This window comes from Protopterus annectens, chromosome 1.part0, assembly GCF_019279795.1.
Source record: "Protopterus annectens isolate FY-2018-M chromosome 1.part0, PAN1.0, whole genome shotgun sequence".
NCBI lineage: Eukaryota > Metazoa > Chordata > Ceratodontiformes > Protopteridae > Protopterus > Protopterus annectens.
The window spans coordinates 189,716,837-189,744,006 of NC_056725.1; the positions used below are offsets into that span (position 1 = coordinate 189,716,837).

At 41.3% G+C, this 27,170-nt stretch overlaps 1 protein-coding gene across 4 annotated transcripts in view; it reads left to right on the forward strand.

Annotated features, from left to right (window-relative positions):
• Positions 1 to 27,170, forward strand: part of ECH1 (enoyl-CoA hydratase 1) — a 1,020,088-nt gene that overhangs the window by 340,862 nt on the left and 652,056 nt on the right. Inside the window, exon 1 of one of the 4 annotated variants that reach the window (XM_044057298.1) lies at positions 12,788 to 12,806. The exons of the other annotated variants lie outside the window; for them this stretch is intronic. The gene's annotated coding sequence lies outside the window, so the exon portion shown is untranslated. Of the gene's footprint in view, positions 1 to 12,787; positions 12,807 to 27,170 lie in introns of those variants that run through there. 4 annotated transcript variants of the gene reach the window in all.

Consider the following 27,170-nt stretch of genomic DNA (forward strand, 5'->3'; position numbering starts at 1 on the left):
AGGCCTGGGCAAGATATTGATTATGAATCTTCTGAATAGGATTCTATTTCTTCTGTCTCTTCTAATGAACAGGATTTGTCTATACCTACTTATGAGGACTCTGATGCAGAAGATTCCATTCTTTCTGCTTCTCTCCCCTGAGGATTTCTCTTTTGGGGAAACTTTACATACCTTAAGGGAACATTTCCACTGGGAAAGTCAGGACTTCTCTGAATCTAAAAAGAGACTTAGGGATTTTCTTCTTCTTCTTCTTCCTCAGCATAGGCCTTTGGATATATCTCCTGTTCTAGACATAGTTGATGATGTTTTTTCAGAATCTAGTATGGCTCCTGATTCTCTGCCTCCGGCTTCTTGTAAGCCAGACAGATACTACAGGGTTCCTGACTCCCACAATTTCCTTTTCAAAAATACTATTGCAGATCCTGAAACCATTTCTCAGGGTCCCAAGGGCATTAAGGCCTCTACTGCTAAAAATCCTACCCCTTCTGATAGAGATTCCAGGGCGCTGGATAGATGGGGTAAGAAGGTTTACACTTCTGCAACCTTGGCAATCAGGGCTTTAAACTGTCAATTTCATATGCTTAAATATCAACAGCATATCATGGGACTGTTTAAACAGAAAATTATGTTAATTTCTGACTGTGTGGAAAATTAAAGATTTACAGGATTTATTACATTCAGCTGAACAAGTTGGAAAACATACTTTGCAATGTGGTTTTGATTCTTTGGAGGCCTCTTGCGGGGCTGCTGAAACTGGGTCTGTGCTTAGAAGGCATGCTTGGCTCAAAGAGCAAACTCTGCCTGATCATGTTAAAGCAAAATTGTTGGATGCTCCTTTACAACAGGACCGTCTCTTTGGTAATAAGACTGAAGAAGTTCTAAAAAGGATGGAAGATAAAGCTAAATCTATGCAAATTGTGAAAGACGACTTATAAGTGCAACCTCCAAGATTTAATAGACACTGGCCTACTAAGAACTGGTCCTTTCCAGTTCCTTCGAGAGCCACTCAAGTCAAACCCAGACATTCCAAAGGCTCCAGGTTTCAGTCACAAGGGACTTTTAGAACAAAACAATGGGGTGCCGCCTCCTCCAAATCTGGAAACAACAAGGCACCTCCCTATGGTAAACGGTCTCAGTGACTTCCCTTTACACTTACCAAGCACTTTTTTAGCCACCCCTTTGGGAGGAAAACTGTCACTTCATGCAAGAAACTGGCAACTTATAACCCAGGGCAAATGAGTTTTAAATATAGTATCCCAGGGATACAGATTTCATTTCCACACGTTGCCAATCCCAAACAGATGGCCAGACCTGCCCCAAAATCACTGGACAGAGGCCCAGAAACAAGTACTGTCCCTCATGAGGGCTATTCAGCCAGTACCAGAAGAGGAAAAGGGGCAAGGCTTCTATTCAAGACTTTTCCTGGTACCCAGAAAAGACAAATCATGGCGTCCTATTCTGGATTTATCTACTCTAAACACATTTCTGGACATTCCAAAATTCAATATGCTGACTCTTCAACAGTTACTTCCTATGCTAGGCAAAGATGCCTGGTTGGTAACTCTAGACTTAGAGGCTTACCTGCATATCCCAATCAGGGAATCTTGCAGAAGATTCCTCTACTTCAAAGCAGGCTACTTGCATTACCAGTTCTCTGCACTGCCCTTTGGCTTATCTACTGCACCCAGGGTCTTCACAAAGTGCCTGGCTCCAGTAATTGCATTTTGCAGGCAAAGAAATATTCAAATATATCCATACCTAGACAATTGTCTAATTCAGGCAGAAAACAAGGACATTCTTCTAAAACATCTGGCATTTGTGAAAAGGGTTCTATCTTGTCTAGGGTACACCATAAACGAAAAGAAATCACAACTGGTACACTCTCAAAAAATTACATTCCTGGGTGCAAGATTGAATACAACTGCTCAGATGGCTTACCTAACACCAGAAAAACAAATTCATTTGGTAACCTACTTCAAACAGGTGGCCACAAAAACCCTGCTATCTGCAAGACAAATTGGGGTTCATGGCCTCCTGCATTCTTCTAATTCCATATGCAAAACTGCATATAAGGAAACTTCAGTGGTACTTAAAAAATGTATGTCACAACATTGTCACAGCCTGGAAACGATGAATGTTCTTTGTGTTTCACTGTTGCAGTCATTACATTTGGGTAATCTGCTGGCAGGTTGCCCTCAGTCGGCCTGAATAACAAAGTCTTGGGTCCTGCTTCGGTTGCTGTCTCCTCTTCGATGACGTCAGGTCATCAGGGGTATAAAACATGCAGCCGACACCATTTTAGCCAGTCTTTCGTGCCGCGTGGTGCCCGAAGCAGAAGCAGTTCGCAAGTGCTGGTCGGCCGACTCCTGAAATTTTTCATTTTCGAGTTTCAGAACCAAAGTCTTCAAACTAAAGCTAAGTATCCCGTTGGGGAAACTTTTTCTTGCTACTTACCGATGTCAGTAAAAGTTAATAATTGTATTACTTGTGGGAAGCAAATACCTCATAAGGGTTTTCATTTGTACTGTATTCCTTGCCTAGGCCCTGATCACAACGTGCCTTGCTGTCAGTTTTGTGCTAAATTTAACCAACGCAGTATTAAGCGTTGGTATATTTTTGCTTCTAAATACTTTGGTTCAAGATTTAATTATCCTGAAATGTCGTCAGTTAACAATCTGACCACTGGAATTCACAAAAAACACAAGGAAAAAGACAGACCATAGAGTTCCAGAACCGACGACGAAGCTTCGCCGGTACTCAGTGAGGTGCTTTTTGCAGCCCCTGATGCCTGCTACTTTCGAGTCGCAGGCCTCTACTGAGACCCATTCAGAGTCCGGTTTGCTGCGAGATGCTGCAAGTATTGAACCCATGGATGTCTCTCCCTCAGATGGGTCCGGAGCCGCTGAGCAAGCACCGGCTTTTGAGGGTGTTTTCAGGCCTCAACATTTGTATATTAAACAGACGCCATCATCAAAAACAAGGCCAAAACCTACTTCTATGTCTCAAAAACCAATGCATGAGCCACGTGCTCAGGCCCCTATACCTAAAAAACAAATGATCAAAATAGCTGAGGATTTAATTACCTTGACCAGGGGTTCCCAACCCCCCCCCCTGCTAAGAGGTCTAGGCAAGGCACTGATTATGAATCTTCAGATCAGGTTTCAATTTCTTCGGATTCCTCTTCTGATCAGGAATTTTCTATCCCACCTTATGAGGACTCTGATGCAGAGGAATCCATCCCTTCTGCTTCCCCTCCTGAGGATTTCTCTTTTGGAGAGACTTTGCATACTTTAAGGGAGCATTTTCATTGGGAGAGTCAGGACTTCTCAGAATCCAAAAAGAGGCTTAGGGATTTTCTTCTTCTTCCTCAGCATAGGCCTTTGGCTATTCCTCCTGTTTTAGACATTGTTGATGTTTTCTCAGAATCAAGCATGGCTCCTGATTCCCTGCCTCCGGCTCCCAGTAAGCCAGACAGATATTACAGGGTTCCTGACTCCCACAAATTTCTTTTCAAAAATCCTGCAGCTGACCCTGAAACTATTTCTCAGGGTCCCAAGAGTATTAAGGCTTCTACAGCCAAAAATCCTACCCCTTCATATAGAGACTCCAGGGTGCTGAATAGATGGGGTAAGAAGGTTTATACGTCTGCTACCTTGACTATCACTGCCAGTTTCATATGGTTAAATACCAACAGCATGTTATGGGCTTACTGAAACAGAAAATGATGTTGATTTCTGATTTTGTGGAAAATAGAGTTACAGGATTTATTGCATTCAGCAGAACAGGTTGGAAAGCATACTTTGCAATGTGGTTTTGATTCCTTGGATGCCTCTTGCAGGGCTGCCGTAACTGGATCTATGATAAAAAGGCATGCTTGGCTCAAGGAGCAAAATCTGCCTGATCATGTCAAGGCAAAATTGTTGGATGCTTCTTTTACAGCAGGACAGTCCGTTTGGTAATAAGGCAGAAGAGGTTTTAAAAAAAAGGGAAGACGAAGCTAAATCTATGCAAACTGTAAAAGATGTCTTGCAAGTGCAGCCACCCAGATTCAGTAGACACTGGCCTACTAAGAATTGGTCGTTTCCAGTGTCCAACAGAGCCGCTCAGGCCAAACCCTGAACTTACCTCACGCCAGACAAACAAATTCAATTGACAACATCATTCAAACAAGTGCCAACCAAAACCCAGCTATCTGCAAGACAAATTCTGCAGGCTTTGGGGTTCATGGCATCCTGCATTCTACTAATTCCATATGCAAGACTGCATATGAGGAAACTTCATTGGTACCTAAAAAGCTTATGGAGTCAACATTTTCACAGCCTGGAAACAATGATTCCTCTCATTCCCTGCCTGCAACAGGAGTTCCTTTGGTGGGCAGAGGCATGTCACCAAAACAAAGGACTGTCATTCACTCTACCCCCTGCCACCCAAACCCTGACTACAGATGCATCAGACTATGCCTGGGGGGCCCATCTGGCAGGGAGATGCATTCATGGCAAATGGAGCCCAAATCAAATGCATCTACATGTCGACCAGAAAGAAATGCTAGCTATACAGAATGCTCTGACAGCCTTAAAGGACTTCCCTCATCCAGCACAACTACTGATAAAGACGGACAACACCACAGTTGTGTTACATAAACAAGCTGGGGGGTACCCACTCCTACCCCCTTTGCAGACTAGCCATGGCCTTGTGGAACACAGCTTTGACTTGCCAAATACATCTTCAAGCTCAATTCCTGCCAGGAAAGCAAAATACTCTGGCAGATGACCTAAGCAGAAATCTTATGGACCCACACGAATGGAAACTGGATCCACGAATCTTCAGCATGTTGACACGAAAATGGGGGAGCCCTAACATAGTTTTGGGGATAGGCAAATAGACCTATCAGTTGGACAAATTCTGCACAAGAACTCATCACAAAAAAAGCATGGAAAGTGGATGCTCTATCCTTCAGCTGGAAAAACCTATCAGTCTATGCCTTTCCCCCTCTGCCTCTACTCTCCAAGGTCTTACTAAAAGTCAGACAGGAAAAACCAAATATGATTCTGATTGCTCCGGACTGGCCTCGCCAACACTGGTACCCACTTCTAAGGAACATGTCACACCATCCTTTGTGGTACTTGCCTCAAATGCCTCCTCTATTGTCTGAGCAGAACTGTCAAATTCTGCACACTCAGTTCCAAACTCTGAATCTTGCAGCAAGGCTCATCCAACTAATTTCACCAATTACATCTCTCAGTAAACCTGTGATGGATGTCACTTTGGAGGCTAGAAGGCCTAGTACTAGAAATTCTTATGCTGATAAATGGAAGCGATTCTGTGCTTGGAACCAAGCACAAGGAATAGACACAGCAAAGCCTGATATTCCTCAGATTTTGCAATACTTAACTGAGATGCTTCACAAGGGCCTATCTTTTTCTTCATTAAAAAAACATGCCTCTGCCATCTCGGCTAATTACAACACAGAGCCTCCTCTCTTCTCTCATCCCCTGCTAAAGCAGTACCTCAGAGGGCCAAAAATGTAAGGCCTCCCAGGAGAACACCGACTCCTGCATGGGACCTCAATTTTGTGCTGGGAAAAACTCACCCTACCTCCTTTTGAACCAGCTGCTACTGCGGATATAAAATTTCTTTCTTGGAAGACGGCCTTTCTTTTAGCAGTCACTTCAGCTAGAAGAGTTTCAGAACTACAGGCTCTCATGGCAGTGGAGACTTTCATTATCTTTTTACCCGGACAGGGTGGCACTCAGGACCAGTCCTCCTTTTATGCCTAAGGTGGTATCCAGTGAGGCTGTTAACCAGACCATTCACCTGCCAACCTTTTTCCCAAATCCGCAGAACAAGGGGGAGTGGATTCTGCATTCGTTGGATGTACACAGACAACTAAGATTCTACTTAAACAGGACAAAATCTCTAAGAAAGTCTGAGCAACTAGTGGCAAATCTCTAAGAAAGTCTGAGCAACTAGTGGCATTTGCTGCAGGAACAGAGGGGAAGGCTATTTCAAAGCAGACTATTTCAAAATGGATAAGCCATTGTATTAGTTTCTGCTACTTGCACCATGGTAAACCTGTGTCCAAGGGGATCAGATCCCATTCCACCAGGGCTGCTTCTACTTCTGCAGCTTTTCTCAGAGGGGTTCCTACCAGAGACATTCTAGAAGCTGCTACTTGGAGCTCAGTTCATACGTTCACAAAGCATTACCATTTACCTCTCTTTTCTAAATCCAGGGCAGGCTTTGCCACTGCAGTCCTGCAGGGCCTTATAGCTGCTCCTGATGCTATTTAATTCCATCCTCCCATCCACAGCTTTGGGATTCTACCCAAATGTAATAACTGCAACAGTGAAACATGAAGAACATAGTACAGCTGTGTACACTTACCATAAATGTAGATGTTCGAGTGTATTCACTGTTTCAGTCCGGGTTACCCACCTGCCAGCCCCCTTTCTTCTCTATTATTATACCTCTTCTTTCCTTCACTATGCTCAAAAGCCTTTGTGGTGTATTTGCTTTTAGCTGAAGGTAAAGATTTTGTGTTCTAAAGTACATGTATTTATTTATATATATATATATATATATATATATATATATATATATATATATATATATATATATATATATATATATATATATATATATATATATATATATATATATATGTATATATATATATATATATATATATATATGTATGTATATATATGTATATGTATATATATATATATATATATATATATATATATATATATATATATATATATATATATATATATATATATATATATATATATATATACATATATATATATATATATATGTATGTATGTATATATATATATGTATATATATATATATATATATATATATATATATATATATATATATATATATATATATATATATATATATATATATATATATATATATATATATATATATATATATATATGTATATATATATATATGTATATATATATGTATGTATATATATATATATATATATATATATATATATATATATATATATATATATATATATATATATATATATATATATATATATATAATTTATCTGGGGCAGGAAAAACTAATCAAAATGGTGTCTGCTGCAAGTTTTATACCCCTGACGACCTGATGTCATGGAAGAGGAGACCGCAACCGACGCAGGACCCAAGATTTTGTTATTCAGGCCTACTGAGGGCAACCTGCCAGCAGATTACCCAAATGTAATGACTGCAACAGTGAATACACTCTAACATCTACATTTATGGTAAGTGTACACAACTGTACTTTCCTATCATACCTTGCCTGCAGCTAGAGTTCCTATGGTGGGCAGAGGCTTGCCACCAAAACAAGGGGCTGCCATTTACCCCACCCCCTGCCACCAAACCTTAACTACAGAAGCATCAGACTATGTTTGGGGGTCTTATATGGCAGGGAAGTGCATTCAGGGCAAATGGAGCCCAAATCAAATGCCCCTTCATATCAATCAAAAAGAGATGCTAGCTGTACAGAATACACTGACAGCCTTCAAGGACTACCTTCTTCCAGGACAATTAGTGATAAAGACAGACAACACCACAGTTATGTGGTACATAAACAAGCAGGGGGGAACACACTCCTACCCCCTTTTCAGACTAGACATGGCATTGTGGAACACTGCCTTGACCTTTCAAATACAGCTACAAGCTCAATTCCTGCCAGAAAAACTGAATACTCTGGCAGACGAACTAAGCAAAAATCTCATGGACCCACACAGATGGAAACTGGAACCATGGATTTTCAACATGTTGACATGCAAATGGGGGAGTCCAGACATGGATCTTTTTGCCTCACCCCAGAACTATTAGTTGGACAAATTCTGCACAAGAATTCATCACAAAAAAGCCTGGAAAGAGGTTTTTCCAGCTGAATGAAAGAGCATCCAATCAGTCTGTGCTTTTCCTCCTTTGCCTCTGCTCTCCAGAGTTCTACTAAGAGTCAAACAGGACAAACCAAAAATGATTTTGATTGCTCCAGAATGGCCTCGCCAACACTGGTACCCACTCCTGCACAATGTCTCACACCTTCCACCGTGGCACCTGCCTCAGACACCTTACTTACTGTCTCAACAGAATAACCAAATTCTGCACACCCAGCTCCAAACTTTGAATCTTGCAGCTAATGGCTAATCACCTAAATTCACCCTTGGCATCCCTCAGCAAGCCTGTGATGGATGGCATATTGGAGGCAAGAAGGTCTAGTACTAGAAAATCTTATGCTGACAAATGGAAAAGATTCTTTGCCTGGAATCGATCACAAGGGATGAGCACAGCAGTGCCCAGTATTCCTCAGATTTTACAATACTTAACTGAGATGCTTCATAAGGGCCTGTCCTTTTCTTCCATAAAAATCCATGCCTCAGCCATTTCAGCTCATTACAACACAGAACCTCCCCTCTTCTCTCATCCTCTGCTAAAGCAGTATCTCAGAGGGGCCAAAAATGTAAGGCCTCTCAGGAGAACACAGACTCCTGCATGGGACTTCAATTTTGTACTGGAAAAAACTCACTCTCCCTCCTTTCGAGCCAGCTGCTACTGCAGACTTAAAATGTCTCTCCTGGAAAACAGCTTACCTTTTAGCAGTCACTTCAGCTAGAAGGATTTCAGAATTACAGGCCCTTATGGCAGTGGAGCCTTTCATTATTTTTCATGCAGACAGGTGTCTCTCAGGACCAATCCATCCTTCATGACTAAGGTGGTGTCCAGTGTGGCTCTTAATCAGATCATTCATTTGCCAACTTTCTTTCCCAATCCACAGAACAAGGGGGAACGGATTCTGCATTCATTGGATGTACACAGACAACTTAGATTTTATTTAAACAGGACAAAATCTCTAAGAAAATCTGAACAACTACTGGTGGCATTTGCTGCAGGGGCAGGCTGTTTCAAAGCAGACTATTTCCAAATGGATAAGACATTGTATTTGTTTCTGCTATATGCACCATGGTAAAACTATCCCCCAGGGGATCAGATTTCATTCCACCAGGGCTGCATCTACTTCTACAACCATTCTCAGAGGTGTTCCTACTAGAGACATTCTAGAAGCTGCTACCTGGAGCTCAGTTCATACGTTCAACAAACATTACCATTTACCTTTTATTCTTTAAATCCAGAGCTGGCTTTGCCACTGCTGTCCGGCAGGGCCTTATAGCTGGTCCAAATGCTGTATAAATCCATCTTCCCAACCATAGCTTTGGGAATCTACCCAAATGTAATGACTGCAACAGTGAAACACGAAGAACATAGTACAGTTGTGTACACTTACCATCAATGTAGATGTTAGAGTGTATTGACTGTTGCAGTCCTGGTTACCCTCCCTCCACCTCTACTCTCCTTTACTATGCTTAAAAGCCTTTATGGTGTATTTGCTTTTGTTTAGAGATGTATTTTTTGTGTTTTTAATTACTTAAATATTTGGCTCCCCATTTGGGGGGCACCTGACGTCTGGGGCAAGAAAAACTGATGTAATGGCATTGGCTGCATGGTTTATACCCCCTGACGACCTGACGTCATGGAAGAAGGGACCGCAACTGACGCAGGACCCAAGACTTTGTTAATCAGGCCGACTGAGGGCAACCTGCCAGCAGATTATCCAAATGTAATGACTGCAACAGTGAATAGACTCTAACATCTACATTTATGGTAAGTGTTCACAACTGTACTTTCCATGGCCTTGCAGACCAGGCTTGTCAGGCTAATGGGGCGGTAGTTCCCAGGGTCTGTTGTGGCCCCCCCCCCCTTTGTGGAGTGGGATAGCCATCGCGGTGCGCCATTCAATGGGCACAAAGCCTGAGGTGAGGCTATGATTGAACATGGTACTTAGGTGGGGTGCCAGTTCATTCTGTAGCTCGTGTAGAAGGCAGTCTGGGATGTCGTCAGGTCCCATGGAAGCTGTGTCCTTGGTTTTGGAGAGTGAGGTTTTTGCCTGTGCAGCCGTGATTATAGGAACTTTGAATTCTTCCGGTATAAGGCACTGTATGAACACATCTACTTGTGCATGAATTGTGCCATCTCAAATAGAACCAAGACGCTCTTCTCCTCAAAAAAAAAGTTATACGTTCCATGACTTTTCAGATCAGGCTTGTCAAACTGATGGGGCAGTAGTTCCCAGGATCCAAGGTGGATCCCCCCCCTTGTGGAGTGGGATAACTGTAGCTGTGCGCCACTCAGTGGGCATCAAGCCGAAGCCTGAGTTGAGGCCATGATTAAACATGACACTTGGGTGAGGTGCTAGTTCATTTTGTAGTTCATGTAGTACACAGCCCGGGATGTTTTTTGGTCCCATGGATGCTGTATTCTTAGCTTTGGAGAGTGCGGTTTTTACCTGTGTGGCCGTTATTACCGGAATTTGGCAATCTTTCGGTATTGAGATGGGACCTTTAGGGGTGAGAGTGGGGTGAAGTTGGCACTAAATCGATCTGCCAGGATATTGGCAATGTCCTTGGGATCAGTGTATTTAATGCCATTCTGTTATAGCTCAGAGCAGATCTGAGCATTGTCATTTAGATTCTTGACATAGCTATAGAATGCCTTGTGGTAATTTTTTGGAATCTTTGGCAATTTTATTTTCGTAACTAGCTTTGGAGGATTTTATGAGGGATCTCTGCTTCTTACTGAGGCTGGTAAGGGAGTTTTTTGCATCCTGGGATTTTCGTCTTTTCTGCAGCAGTTTCTTCCTTTTGTTGTAAAGTTTGTTTATGGCAGGGGACCACCAGATTGGCTTCTTTTTTTTTTGGAGGAGAGCGCCTTTGTTCTATTTGGGATGGCACGATTCATGCACGACTGGCTGTGCTCGTACAGTGCCTTAGTGTAGGATTCAGCAGTCTAACTTTCAGTTCCCATCTGCATGGGTGTCAAAGTTTGTCACGTCTGCAAGGTAGGGATAAGTTTTACACTGATTTCAGCAATAATGATACATTGATCTGGTGTAGTGTTGCACAGTGACTTTATTTAGCAGTCATCTGGGGTAATGCAGACCTGTTACTATCCCTGATTTCTCAGACTGTCCCTAATGTTGCCTTATGTTTTTGCTCTGTCCCTCATAAAAATATTGATTTGCTGGTTAAGTTATTCTGGGTTATAGTCGGTCAGTAATGCCAGGCATTGGAGTTTTAGACTTGCTGTTCAAAAATGCATGTTGATGTAAAACATGTTACACTAATTCACTTAAAATATTAATATAATGTTAAAAAAGTGTTCTGATTCTGAGCCTTTATTCTGCCATTATTTTTGGCTTTGCTCAGAATTCTTGAGCAAATTGAGAGATCTTCTGCCAGTATTTATTAAACTGTCTAAAAGAGAACTTTTCTTGAACAGGAGCATCTGGTTTTCTTAAAATTCAGGTAAGCACCGAGATTAGTCACTCTGGGCTGCCACTCTTTAAGCACTTGCACCACTCATTCACTGATTACCGGCTGTATCCTAAAAGGTTCATGGCACAACTCTGTTTAGGGTAAAGGGTATAATCAGAGAAAGATTTTTTTTCCCTTCCCTCAACCAGCAACAGCCTTTGTAGGACCCCCAAACATTTAAGGATGATTGGGGAGGCCCCCATAGTCCCAAGTATTGTGAGTACTTAAAGCAGCTATGATGATTGTTTTAGAGAAGAACATGCCCAGCAAGCAGTATTTAAGTCAAGGGTGCTGTTTCAGTGATAAAACATTTATTGAACTTATGAAGCCTGCCATTTGACAAAATACTGTTACTGAAACTAGAGGTATCTTTGAATTTTAAAGCAGTAGAAATGCTGCCAATTCTTAGGATTCTTCGTCTTAAAAATTATTACCCAAAGATGGCTTTTGTTGGGTTGACAAACATGCTACAAAATATCAAAATAACATGACTGGAAGTGATTGGGGGACCCCCACTGACCACAGGGTTTGCTGGTGCCCAAAACCAGCTATGTTTCTTGCAGAAGGCATCAATATTTAATCTGTTTTTGGTTATGATTTTCCAGTGTAACAGTCAAAGTTGCTGTTAACTGTAGCTTTTATTTATTTTATGTAATTTTTTTGGGCGTTTGCACATACCACTACTTATATGATGCTGCCTGAGGGAATCTGAAGTTTGAATACCCTTGTTAAGGTTTCTGGAGTATAGGGTAGTTTTGAACCTCCTTACAAGGTTAAGCCATACAGAGTTGTAGGAATGAAATGTTTGAGACTTAAAAAGTCCAGAGAATGTGGTTTTTGGATGCCATTTATTCCTGTCTGAATTAAGTTCAGTAGTTCTGGGGCATTTCCTATCAAGCAGAAATGCCAAGATATTTAAAGACCGCAGTCTTTGTGATTTCCTTTTATTTATTTATGTTTTGTTTGTTTGGTTGAGAGGAGTCTTTCTTTCCTACCGTTGGAGAGAGAGTAGAAATCAGTATCTTTTTTTCCAGCTCTTCAGCAGTTAGGGGAACTTGGCTTTAACAGCAGTATGGTTTTCTGGCAGCATTGCCTTTAGTTAGCCAATAATAAATGGATGTAAAGTGAAAGTTTCATATTGCTGAACAAAGCTGAATTTCTGGATAACAGTCATGCACAGTTCCCATGAGAAATGCTCATTTATTTGCTTTATGCATGTCATAGATTCCATTCTTTCACCATCACTAAGCTCATTCTACAAACTCTAACAGTCGAGTGCAGTGTTTGCATTAAATGTCTTACTTTATGTGAGAAAAGTCCTGCTGTGTCTGAAGGATTGCCGAACAGCCTTTACTTCAATAAGAAGACACTTTTTTTACTAGGAGAAGCAAGAGCATCTAGGATGTAAAAGGTAAACACTAAAATGCACTTTTCTTACAAAATGGGAAACTGATTAAAATCTAAACCAAGGGAAAAGGAAGCAAGTACAGTTCTAAGATAGAAAGTCAGGAAAAAGGGAAATCTGCTGCTTACTTGATAGCCATTTTCTTATTGTTTTAATCCTTCATTAAAAAATTAATTGTTTGAAACTTCTCTGTTTGAATGCAAACCAAAAGTAAGTGATCCAAAGACCAAACTTTGCCTCACACATTTTTTAAACTCCTTCACAGCTTCACAGCTTTTGAAAAGTGATTTTTTTTTATCATGTGTTCTTTATTAATAAGTGCGATTTAGTGTGAGTAATAACGTTTCAAAAAGTAGAAGCCAGTGCATTAGTTTATTGTAACAATTATTTTTCTGGACAGAGTTCCTGGATACCATTTTTGCTGAGTTTGCAAATTTAAAATTGGGTTGAGACACTACTCTTCCAGCAGTCAGTCAACATTATGTTGTAAAAGTGCTTCACTTTCCTGCTTTTAGAGTTTATGGTTTTAGGTTTTAAGATTAACTATCTATGCTATATTGTTTTTTCTCTGTGCATATTTTGATCTTTCTTTGGATTCAGTTTTAATGGTTTGGTTATCTGCACTGAGTGAACACTTATCTTTTCTACATTCTCATGAGACTTTTAAATCTTTAGTTGCTTTGCTTGAGACAGGCACGCTTCTTTGAAGTAGGTATTGCATCTGTGCACTGTCACTAAGATGTGTACAGGTGCTAAGGTGTTACAGATGTTCTTCGTGTTTCACTTTTGCAGTCATCACATTTGGGTTATCGGCTTGCAGTAGCCCTCAGTTGGCCTGATTAACAAAGTCTTGTGTCCTGCGTTGTTTGCTGTCTCCTCTTCCATGACGTCAGGTAGTCAGGGGTATGAAGCATGCAGCCAATGCCATTTTATCAGTCTTTCTTGCCGTGTGGTGCCCGAAGCAGAAGCAGTTCGCAAGTGCCAGTCGGCCGACTCCTGAAATTTTCGTTTTCGAGTTTCAAAACCGAAGTCTTCAACTAAAGCTAAGTACCCCGTTGGGGAAACCTTTTCTTGCTCTTAACAGATGTCAGTAAAAGTCAATAATTGTATTTCTTGTGGAAAGCAAATACCTCATAAAGATTTTCATCCGTACTGTATACCTTGCCCAGGCCCTGACCATGACTTACCTCGTTGTCGGTTTTGTGCCTTTATTTAAACAACAAACTATTCGTTGTCGGTATATTTACGCTTCTAAATATTTTGGTACTCTGTTCAATTATCCAGATATGGCTTCGGTAAGCCACCGGACTACTGACATTCCGAAAAAAACACCAAGATAAAGACCGAGACAGGCTGCCTAGGTCCAAAGCTGCCGACGATGCTTCTCCTAAGCTAGTTACCAGTTTGCCGATACTCACTGAGGCACTTTCGCAGCCCCTGATACCCACTACTTCAGATTCGCAGGCCTCTACTGAGACCCATTCGGAGTCCGGTATGCCGCGAGATGCTTCAACTGTGTAACCTGCGGATGTCTCTACCTTGGATGGGTCCGGAGCTGCTGTGCAGGCACCGGCTTCTGAGGGTGTATTCAGGCTTCCTGACTTGCATATTAAACTGACGCCTTCTTCTTCTTCAAGGCCTAAAACTCTATCCATGCCTAGAAAACCGACGCCCAGACCGCATGGTCAGGCCTCTATGCCTAAAAAACAAATGATAAGAATGGCTGAAGACCTTTATTTCTTTAATCCGGGAAAGTCAACCTTCACCCCTAAGAGACCTAGGACTGAATTTGGCTATGATTCTTCTGATCAGGATTCTGAAATTTCTGTTTCTTCTGATGACTAGGATTTACCCTTTTCTGCCCATGAGGATTCTGATGCAGAGGACTCTATTCTCTCTGCTTCCCCTCTGGAGGATTTCTCTTTTGGTGAAACCTTGCATACTCTTTGGGAGCATTTCCACTGGGAAAGCCAGGATTACTCTGATTCTAAAAAGAGGCTTAGGGATTTCTTCCTCTTGCCCCAACACAGGCCTTACCTATCTCCCCCTTGTACTGGACATTGTTGATGATGCCTTTACGGAGTCTAGCTTGGCCTCTGACTCCTTACCTCCTGCTCCTAGAAAACCAGATATTACGGTTCCTGACTCTAACAAGTTCCTTTTTAAAAATCCTACTGCGGATCCTGAGACCATTTCACAGGGACCCAAGGGCATAAAGGCTACAACTGCCAAAAATCCTACCCCCTCTGATAGAGATTCCAGGTTGCTGGATAGATGGGGTAAGAAGGTATACACTTCTGCAAACTTGGCCATTAGATCCTTAAATTGCCAGTTTCGTATGTTACAGTATCAGCAGCACATTATTGGATTGCTTGTACAGAAAATGATGTGGATTCCTGACTGTGCTGAGAATAAGGATTTACAGGACTTAATGCATTCTGCTGAACAAGTTGGAAAACATACTTTGCAATGTGGTTTTGACTCACTAGAGGCATCTTGCAGGGCTGCTGTTACCGGGTCTGTACTTGGAAGGCATGCTTGGCTTAAGGAGCAATCTTTGCCAGATCATGTTAAAGCTAAATTGTTGGATGCTCCCTTAAACCAGGAACGCCTGTTTGGTAACAAAGCAGAAGTTCTTAAAAAGATGGAGGAAAAGGCTAAATCCTATGCAGACTGTTAGTTTTCCTGCAAGTGCAGCCCCCAAGGTTTAGTAGGCATTGGCCCTCTAAGAATTGGTCCTTTCCTGCCCCTTCCAGGGCTTATCAGTCCAAACCCAGACCCAGCAGAACACTCAGGTTTCAGTCCCAAGGTAAACACAGGACTAAGCAGTGGGGGGCTCCCATTTCCAAAGCAGGGAGTAGTAAGACTCCGCCCCCCCCATGGTAAACTGTGTCAATGATTTAACTTTAAGACTTACAAGCCCTTCTCAACTGACTGCTCCTTTAGGGGGAAAGATTGCACTGCAGGCAAAAAAACTGGGAACTCATTACCCAGGACAAATGGGTTTTAACTATAGTTTCCCAGGGATACAGATTCCACTTCCACACTTTACCAACCCCAAACAGTTGGCGAGTTATACCCCTAAATCAGTGGGCAGAGGCTCAAAAGCAAGTTCTCTCTCTCTTAAGTATAAGGGCTATTCAGACTGTCCCAGAAGAGGAAAGGGGACAAGGTTTCTACTAAAGACTTTTTCTGGTGCCCAGAAAAGACAACTCCTGGCGTCCTAGCCTGGCTCTCTCTATCCTAAACACTTTTTTGGTGATCCCAAAATTCAAGATGCTAACTCTTCACCAGTTGCTTCCTATGCTATGCAAGGATGCCTGGTTGGCAACACTGGATTTAAAGGATACCCACCTGCACATCCCAATCAGGGAAGCTGGCAGAAGATACCTACGCTTCAAAGCAGGCTTCATGCACTGTTGGTTCTCTGCACTGCCCTTTGGCTTATCTACTGTGCCCAGGGTATTCACAGAGTGCCTAGCTCCAGTCATTACATTTTTCAGGCAAAGAAATATTCAGATATACCCATACCTGGATGATTGTGTAATTCAGGCAGAAAGCCAGGGCATACTATTGAATCATCTGGCGTTTGTGCAAGTGCTAATTTCTCTAGGATACATCATAAACAAAAAGAAATCGCATCTGGTACCCTGCCAACAAATTGTATTCCTGGGAGCAAGCTTGAACACAACTTCCCAGATGGCTTCTCTCACGCCAGAGAAACAAGTTCATTTGACAGCTTACTTCAAACTTATGGCCCCAAAGACCCTGCTATCTGCAAGACAAATACTGCAAGCCTTGGGGTTCATGGCCTCCTGCATTCTTCTAATTCCATATATAAGACTGCATATGAGGAAACTACAATGGTATCTAAAAAGCCTATGATGTCAAAATTCTCAGGATCTAGAATCAATTATTTCTATCATACCTTGTCTACAGATAGAGTTCCTTTGGTGGGCAGAGGCTTGCCACCACAACAAGGGACTGCCATTCACTCTACCCCCTGCCACCCAAAGCCTAACAGATGCATCAGACTATGCATGGGGGCTCACTTGGAAGGGCAGTGCATTCAGGGCAAATGGAACCCAAGTCAAATGCACCTGAATATCAATCAAAAAGAAATGTTAGCTGTACAGTATGCTGTGACAGCCTTCAAGGACCACATTTTCCAGGACAATTATTGGTAAAGACTGACAATACCACTGTTCTGTGGTACATAAACAAGCAGGGGGGGAACCCACTCATAGCCTCTCTGCAGGCTAGCTATGGCTCTGTGGAACACCGCCTTGAGCCACCAAGTACACAGACAGGCTCAATTCCTGCCAGGAAAGCTGAATACACTGGCAGATGACCTAAGCAGAAATCTCATGGACCCATGCGAGTTGAAAGTGCACCTACAGGCTCAGTTCTTGCCAGGAAAGCTAAATACACTGGCAGACCTAAGCAGAAATCTCATGGACCCACAAGAGTGGAAACTGGAACCAAACGTATTCAACATGTTGAGAAACAAATGGGGAGCCCAGAGATAGACCTGTTTGCAAACAAATGGGGAGCCCAGAGATAGACCTGTTTGCCTCCCCCAGAACTATCAGTTGGACAAATTCTGCACAAGGACTCCCCACAAACAAGCTTGGAAAGAGTTTTTCCAGGTGAAGAACAGGGCATCCAATCAGTTTATGCCTCCCCCCCCCCCCTGCCTCTCCTCTCCAAGGTACTGCTAAAGATCAAACAGGACAAACCAAGGACAATACTGATTGCACCAGGCTGGCCACACCAACACTGATACCCCCTCTTGCACAGTGTGTCACTGCTGGCACCATGGCACCTGCCTCAGACCCCTGTTCTGCTGTCTTAACAGGAGGACCAGATTCTGCACCCACAGTTTCAAACCCTGAACTTGGCAGCCTGGCTAATTACCTGATCTCACCATTCCCATCCCTCAGTAAGCAAGTGATGGATGTCATTCTGGAAGCAAGGAGGCCTATTACTAGAAAATCCTATGCTGAAAAATGGAAAATATTTTGTTCTGGAGCCAAACTCAGGGGGTGGGCACAATTTACCTCAGATTCTTAAATACTTAACTGAGATGCTTCTCAAGGGCCTTTCCTTTTCCTCCATCAAAATTAATGGCTCAGCCATTTCAGCTCATTGCAATACAGAACCACCCCTCTTCTCTCGTCCACTGCTCAAGCAGTTCCTCAGAAGGGCCAAACACTTAAGACCACCCAGGAGAGCCCCTACTCCAGCTTGGGACCTTAACTTTGTATTGGAAAAGCTCACTCTACCTCCGTTCGACCCAGCTGCAAGTGCAGAGTTGAAATTCCTTTCTTGGAAAACAGCTTTCCTTCTAGCCATCACTTCAGCAAGAAGGGTATCCGAATTACAGGCCCTCATGGCAGTGGAGCCTTTCATCATCTTTCATGCTGACAGGGTGTCCCTCAGGACCAATCCCTCCTTCATGCCCAAGGTGGTATCCAGTGTGGCCCTTAATCAGTCCATTCATTTGCTAACTTTCTTTTCTAACCCACAGAACAAAGGGGAACGAATACTGCACCCCTTGGATGTGCACAGGCAACTTAGATTTTACTTGGACAGGATTAAACCTCTCAGGAAATCTGAACAGCTGCTGGTTGCATTTGCTGCAGGGACAGACGGGAAAGCTATTTCAAAGCAAACCATTTCTAAGTAGATTGGCCATTGCATTAATTTCTGCTATAAGCATCATGGAAAACCTACCCCACAGGGGATAAGACCACATTCAACCAGGGCTGCATCTACCACTACAGCCTTTCTCAGCGGTGTCCGTACAAGAGACGTCCTAGAAGCTGTTACCTGGAGTTCTGTACATACCTTCACCAAGCATTACCACTTAACAATTTTTTTCTAAATCCAGAGCTGGCTTTGCCACTGCAGTCCAGCAGGGCCTTATAGCTGGTCCTAATGCTATCTAATTGCCTCCTCCCATCCTTAGCTTCGGGAATCTACCCAAATGTGATGACTGCAACAGTGAAACACTAAGAACATATTACAGTTGTGTACACTTACCATAAATGTAGATGTTGGAGTGCATTCACATTTGCAGTCCTGGTTACCCCCCCTCCAGCCCCCTGACTTCTATTCTGTATACCTCTATTCTTGTTTACTATGCTTAAAGCATTCTGGTGTATTTGCTTTTTGTTGGAGGTGTAACCTTGTATACAATTGCTTCCCATTATGGGGGCACCTGACATCTGGGGCAAGAAAAACTGATAAAATTGCGTCGGCTACATGCTTTATGCCCCTGACTACCTGACGTCATGGAAGATGAGACCGCAACTGACACAGGACCCAAGACTTTGTTAATCAAGCCGACTGAGGGCTACTGCAAGCAGATAACCCAAATGTGATGACTGCAGCAGTGAATAGTAAGTGTACACAACTGTACTTTCTTTGTAGCCATTTGTGGACTATGACTTTTTTCAGTGTCTAAAAAAAAGAATAGACCTTCCTAGTATTTCCAATAATTGCCATAACATAAATCAGGAGCACAAAAGCCACTGCCTTTTTTACCTGGGACTAGTCTTCAGCACTAATGGCCGTTGCCAACAAGTTGAGACTGGCCTTGCAAGTCCTCTTGTCCTGGTGTTTGGCCTTCTTTCCCAGTTCCGTACTGGATTTTGGCAGCCTACTCAGTTTGTGGTTGATGATGGCTGAGTGAGTGCATGAGGGAAGAGTTGCACCAAAGTACAATGCAGTTGCTGACCCTGGCTCAGCCTGTTATTAGTCTGCACCTATGTGTTACTCACCTGGTATCCATATTATTCAAGATCACTGGTAGTGTCAACTTCTGCCTCCACGTCGTCTGCAGGAAGAAAATAAGACCTGATTGTGGGGCATCACTTGTGGTTGTCTCCATCCACTTCTTATTCCACAGTTATTGATTTATCTATCTGTCTTAAGGACAGACACTTCTGATAGGAGATACATCTACACTGAAGGAAAAACTGAGGACTTTTAGTGAAGTCTGAAGACTGATGAAGTCCATCATATAGTGATGACCTCTCACTTGTCGTACCACCTCCAAATGCATCTGAATACTTTTTCTTGGGCAGGCAAAGGTAGAACCTTGAGTTTTGCCAGTGTCACTTACTATATCTGCTGCTTTTTAATCATTTTGTCACTATGAAGGCAAACCATGTTAATTCATTTTTATTTTACCAAACATTCCACGTTAGATTCCTGTATTTTGTTACCTCAGCCCACTACTCAAAAACTACTGCATTCAGTCATTTTTCCTTGGACTGTGAGTCCAGGCTATAGATTAGAAAACTAAGTTTGTCAAAGTGGGTGAAGACACTGTTTCAGTGTTCTACAGACCAATTTATTTCATAGATCTAAGTCCAAGCTTTTGTGGTGTGTTTGGGACATGCTTTATGATTTCAGATTTATGAGAAACTGTAGAGCAATCTTTTAACAAAGTGTAAAAGGAGGCTTTGCAGTGTTTTATCTTCAGTGGGATGGCCAGGGCTGTTACAGTATGTGCACTTGCTTCTGTAGGACTTCATGACTTAAACTGTTCTTTAGTGTTTAAGATACTTTGAAAAACGTGTTTCTATATGCCCTTTTTAGGTTGAGGTCTGTTTGGACAAGTTTATTGACTTTATTAGCTCTACTACTAATGTCCCCCTGCCCTTTTTCATATCCAGCCTTCTGTCATAGTCCCATGTCCTGTGCATGAGAAAAACTGTAACTTGTGCTGCTCCTTGTTGGCTGCCCGCTGCAGTCCTCTCCCACGCATTCCTCGACCACCCCCACTGGGATGCTCCTTAAAATATAACTAATCATTCACTAGGGCTTTTCTTAGAACTACAATCAAACCTTTATACTTGTTAACAAGTAGTGTATATATTTTGATAGCAGTATTTAATACCACAGTTGTCTTCATGGACATGAAAGGGGCTGATTTAACAGGACTGTGATAAAAGAAAAGGCAGTGTTAGCCTGAGCTGGTGATAACTAGCTCAGAAGCTTTCATAGTTGGTCCTTTCCTCTAAAGAAAATGATAAGATCTTGGTTATGTGATCTAAAATTATGTACGTTAATTGTGGCTAGATCTTTCTGCGAGGAGAATGCAAGAAATTTTAGCCATTGATGAGTTAAAAAAAAGCTTTGCCAGCATCTTTATGATGGCAGGTATTTGTCTCCATAAGGACACTTTTTTTTTTAATATTTTGTTGTACTGGTAACTTTATTGCAAAATAATCTCTTATGTTTTAAAAGCGGGCAGTTGAACCTGTGGTAACAAAGCATCAGCTATGGACATTTATTGTTTGTTTTTGTTTGCTTTCTTTATTTCTTTGTTTATTTTTACACAGTCTCTTTTAAATGTGCTGAATGGTGCCACATTGCTAAATTTTGTACTAGTAATGGTAATGCTGTCATACTTACAAAAACTAGTGAAAAGCATGTTAATAATGGTGTTATTTTTATTAATTTATCTTTATTTACTGGGAAAGTCTGACTGGGATAAAACTGTTTTTAAGCAGAGGCCCGGGGAGAAAAAGCTCCGCATTTAACGGCAGTTTTTGCATATGCAGTTACATGATATCTGAAGAAATACAGAATTTAGTTATGTGGACATAACATGTGAGTGAGCGAAAAAAGTAAAATAGCTTAAATAAAAATTTAGGAAAAGAGCGTGTACAAAGCATGCATAGGTATATAGTGTTATAGACACAGGCTTGCACATAGCAGATATAGTATCTTTTCAGTGTTGCATCTCTAACATTACCTGCAACTTCTAGTAACTAAATTAATGAAAAGAAGAGGTAGCTTAACTATGAAAATATTAGAAAGGGGAAGAGTTGTTGATGAAATATAATACGATATGTTAGTAGAGCAACTATGAAAACGTTGCATATACAATTGAGAAGTGAAGTAATTATGAAAGTGAGAAGGGTTGGGGCTGTTTGGGCTGTTATAAGGAGTAATAGTTTTGGTTAGATGAGAGAGTGTGATGAAAATTGTGACATTTGCAATAGAAGAAGGACCTTGAGATGGTGGTTTCATATAACTAGAGAAGAAGAAATGGAGTCTTCTCATCTTGTATAGCCTGTGATTGTTATAATTTATGTAGACAAAGTTCTAGCCAGGAGATGAGTAGTAGCAGAGACTATTTTTACTTGGATAGTGGTTTAGTAGCAACTTGAAGGTTATGGGTCTTGTCTCTTATTTGCAGCAGTATAAAGTTCAGTTGTTTAGTGACTTGGTTGGTGTATAAAGAAATCCCCAGGTGAGTCATTTGTTTTAGACATGGAGAGGAGTTATTTGACTGTAGTAGAATGAGAGTATGGTTTGAGAAATGTCTGAAATGTAATTTGTCATCTGCAGAAAGTCAGACTTTTATCATGTTACAGCAAAGTGCAATATCTTGATTGCTAATTGTGTTCATTGTACTAAAAGTACTAGTTAGAATTACAAATGGATAGTCCTAAATAGGGATATTGGGAGGTTGATGTCCACATCCTTTAATGATGGATGAGTGCTTTTTCCTAATTAGGAGACCCGCAAATCTTATGTTCTGTTAAGCAGAGAAAGTTGAAAGACATTTCCTCTAGTACGTTTTCAGTGTTTTTTTCTAGAACATTAGAAAAACCTAGTCCCAGGTATAAAAAGTGGTGATCTCCCCAAATGTAAATTAAAGAAGTTAAAGGAGGCATTGGAACTTTGTAAGAGAGAGACACTGGGTTCTCCTTCGTTTCTTTACCAGAGTGTTTCATCTCCTTTGCTGGGCATTGTGTTTAAATATTTATCAACATACTGTTCAAGCTGAAGCCCCCTAACTTAGTAGCCTGCCAGCTGCTCAGAGGTAACCTGTGTCTGTTTTTCGATTTGTGAAAGACCCAGCTCCGTTTTACCTGCTGCTTCTTTGCATGCGGGTGATGCTACAAACACGTGCACTAGGGATGTAAATCTACACCAATAAATAAATCTTACTGGATGGATAGGCTTCTACAGCCTATGGAACAAATAGTGCTAGTTTGGCTAACTTTGTCTTTTCTTGATGACTGAATTTGTCGACATATATTTTATATCCAGATAGCCTTACCCAGTTTCAGAGGTGAGCACTATTATGTGCTCCAAAAAGGGTGGCAAAAACTTTGTCGCTTTAAGAGCATGTATGGCTAGGCATAATCTGTGATTACCTGCCAAGTATTGTTCCTATGTTTTTAATCTGTGACATAGCCCTTGCTCAAATTAAATGGGACATGGATTAGGTACATGACTTAAGATTTCTGGATCCAAGCATGAGTTGTGGTTTGTAAGACAATTTGATCACATCAGAATTTGGCCATGCAGAGTAAGATGCATCATGTATGTGTTTTTATGCTGGTCAGTGGGACTAGATTTTGATAGAGTTGACTCTTGGCAAAGTTGTGTAAATCCAAGTATCTGATTGCACAGTTGGTAGACATGCCTGTTATTTGTGGAATAAGAAGAGAGCGCTGGTACAGAATGGAATTCTGGTTTCTCGCTTTTATGCTGTCAACACTGTGTGCAAATACATTTGCATTATTTTTGGTGTTTAGTCACTAAACAGGTAATCTTATTCTGGATGCAAAATATTACTGTATTGTTTCAGACTCAGACTTTCTGGCATGTTGTTCTTGAAGTTTTTGACTTTAAGTGGATACGAGTATAAAATAAAGGGTACCCTGGACACTTGGAATGAGTTTAAGGAGGCCATGATTTTCATTACGTTTTATGTTATAATTAAGTAAAAATCGTTTCTCCTTTTTAGAGGTAGGCTTAGATTCAGGCAGTACTTGCCTCTGAAAATGCTTTTGATGTGAAAACCTTTTGAGCTGTGTGAAAATTCAGATACTAGTAACACAAGATCAAATCAAGGGGCACATCTGAGCCAAATACCTCTTTTCATATGCTTGGCCTACTGTTCTTAACAAAAACTTTTGGCAGTGTTGACCATGGAAGAGATTGCCATTAATCTGTTCTGCCTTCTTTGGGACGAAGACCACTCCATACTCCAGCCCAAATTTGTGTGCCATCTAGAAGATTTAAGACCAATGCTAATGGCATTTGTTCACTGCAGACAACTGCTGCTCATCTTTCCTGTTGCATTTCCCAGCAAATTCTTCATTATACTCTGAGAATGTAGTGATTTTGTTTTCCTGGCTTGCTGTACCAGGGTGTTGCACATCCGCTAGTAATTGTGTAGAGAAGTAGGACAAGTATAAAGGGTGGCAGTACATTTTGAAGCTCACTACTTTTGTCCAGACTGAGGTGTAGCAGTTCAGGTTGGGATATACTTTAGAGAATACAGTACTCTAAGTGTGACGAAGTAAAGCTGTCGGAATCCTTTTCGTTTGAATAGTTAAGTACATTGTGCACATGCTCTGCATGCACCCATGTGTAAGTACATATGTATGTATAATGTGTGTGTGTGTGTGTATATATATATATCACACACACACACACACACACACACATCTGTGTTTTAATATATTTTATATAGGTGTTTTGATATTGATCTAAGCACCCATCAAAAGATAGACTTTGCAAATGCCGATACACTTCTACACATGTTCTTATAAATCTTAGTGCATGCAGAAATGAAAACTAAAAAATAATTTAAGACCTCGTTTTTGCAGGAGGAAATACCCGGGTCTGTGTCCCCACACCCTCTGCTAATTAATTATGTGATAGGAGGTGCTGCCAGCCATACAAGAAGTAGGGTAGTGGATGTATAACATGCCAGCACAGCTAGCTGGAATTTTATAAATAATTGTATGTCATTTGTATATCAAACTGATTTGTACAGACGCTGGTGCTGAAAATATATTTGTGAGGTTTGCTTGTGTATCAACAGTGCACCATGCTAAAAGGAAAAGAAATATACATGTATTACTGTAACTGAATTAAATGCATACATTGTATGGTTTTATGACTTCCAGCAGCTGTATTACATCTGAGCAAAGCTCTATCCGTGTGTATGGTAACAAATAGGTGGTAAAATCCTGTCCGCTTCTAGTGATATGGGAGATAGTGTGGGGAAACCAGAGTCAGATGACCAGATGTGATGCCCCTGTATAATCGCCTCTGAAATATTTAGATATTAGTAGGAATTTGCTGTCTGTATTCTAGATTGTCTTAGATCTGACAACAAGGACCACTCACCCATCTTGCCTTGATCTGTTCAGTAAGTAGGAACAGTAATTCTTCTTTTAGTCAATCAAGAATAGCTAGCGAGACTAGCTAAGTACTGTTTTTCTATAACTTTGTGAAACTTTCCATAACTGTGTGAAACTTTCCATTGGTGTTAGTTTTAATATCTCGAGTGAAACTCTGGTGTTTACTGTAAATAGATATTTAGTATTTTCTTGTTCTTTTATTATTTATATATAAACTCTTCATTGTGGCTGGTCCTTTTTAGGAAAATTTGGTGATAACTGTGGTCATTCCTGAAAGTCTTGCTGTTTGGTCAACATTACCATTTGTATTAATATTAATTTCACTCCGTATAATTGGGTACCCTTGTAAGAGCCTTAAAGTAGCTGGCAGGGTTTCTGGTGGCAGTGATAACTTCCTTATAGTCTGGGCAGAAGGGGACATGGCAGGTGGATCTGTGCGAGGTGTGAGTGTGACTATTAATATTTGTTTACCGTGATAGTCAGACTGGATACATGTCCATTTTCAGTGGAGGCCCGGGGAGAAAAGCTCCACATAGTCAAACATACAAGGTTACACAAGAAGTTAAAACAATTAGAATATATAAAAAGTAGCAATATACCTTATGTACATTGGTTTAGAAGTGTTCCCTAGTAGGGACTCTCAGTTCTCATGGACAGACATACAAAGGTTACACAAGAAGTTAGAAAACAATTAGAATATATAAAAACAGAGTGGTAATATATCTTATGTACATTGGTTTAGTAATGTTCCCTAGTAGGGACTCACAGTTCTCCTGGACAGATGCAATTACAAGTAAGACTGGATACATAGCATGGTGATGTAGTTAGATGTTATGATAATTACTGATTATGCTATTGCTTTATAACTTAATCTGGGTTGGTACATGGGCATAGCTAGTTCAATTTGAGATACTGTTTGAAGTTTTTTTTTTTTAAGAGACTTTTGGAGGTTTGTAGCGTTGTATAGTTTGGCAAGGCATTCCAGGTTTTGCCAGCAAAGTTGGTGAACAGAGATTCTCCAGCTGAGTTATTAGCTTTGTGGGTTTGGACCAGTAATTTGTTGGCTGACCGTAGGGATCACAGGTTGCTATATGGCTTAATAATAATTATAAGAGATGGGGGTATCTTTAGTGTGGTACAGAACTTTGTGCGCTATTAAGAGTTGATTGAATTGAATTAAGCTGGGCAGTTGTAGCCATTCTAGTTGTTTCAGGTTCTGGCAGTGATGGGTTCTATAGGTGGAGCCAGTGGCGAATCTGGCAATATGGTTGTAGCTATGGGACAGCTTACTTCGGTTTTATTGAGGTTTGAGAGTACAGGTGAGGCATATAAAAGAGTAGAGAGTAGGTGTGATTGGGCGATTTCAGTCCTAGCCAGTGGGGTTGAGTGTCTTGTTTCTATACAGTGATCCAAGCTTCTTCTTGATAGTCTGTACGGTTTTGTTGACCTGTAGGTCAAATTTGAGGTTATTGTCTATGATAACCCCTAGAAGTTTAGTGTGTTGATCTGGGGAGATAGTGGTGCCATTGTTAGATGTGACAGAGAATGAAAGTGTGGCAGATCTAGTGGGGGTGAAGAGTAGAAGTTTAGTTTTATTGAGGTTCAGTAGTAGGCATTGGTGGGCAAGCCATTTCTCAATCGTGTTAAATGTATTTTGGGTTAAGATTTGTAGTTTGGATGGGGAGGTGGCTGAACAGATGAGTGGAATCCTCTGCATATTGAATACATGTAGCTTTAGGGATAGCAGTGTGAAGATTATTGATTAAAAATAGAGAAGAGTAGTGGGCCTAATATGGAGCCTTGAGGGACACCAAGTGTGAGAGGTAGCTGACTGGAGAGTTTGCCCTGCCATAGTACCGCCTGTTGTCTACCAGTTAAGTAGGACTGGAACCACTGGATAATGTGAGTGTTGAGGGAAATGGATTTTAGAGAGAGAATGTGAAGTTCATGGTTGACCATGTCAAAGGCTTTTGATAGGTCAAGAAAGAGGGAGGAGGTTAACCTATTGTCATTTCTGTTATTGTTTATGGCATTAGTAAAGGAAAGGAGGGCTGAGGTGGTGCTGTGGTATGGCCTGAAGCCATGCTAGGAGTTGGATAGCAAGTTATTCAGTGTAAGGTATTGCATTAGTTGCTTGTGTACACATTTCTCCATTATTTTGGCTAATGGGGACAGAATGGCA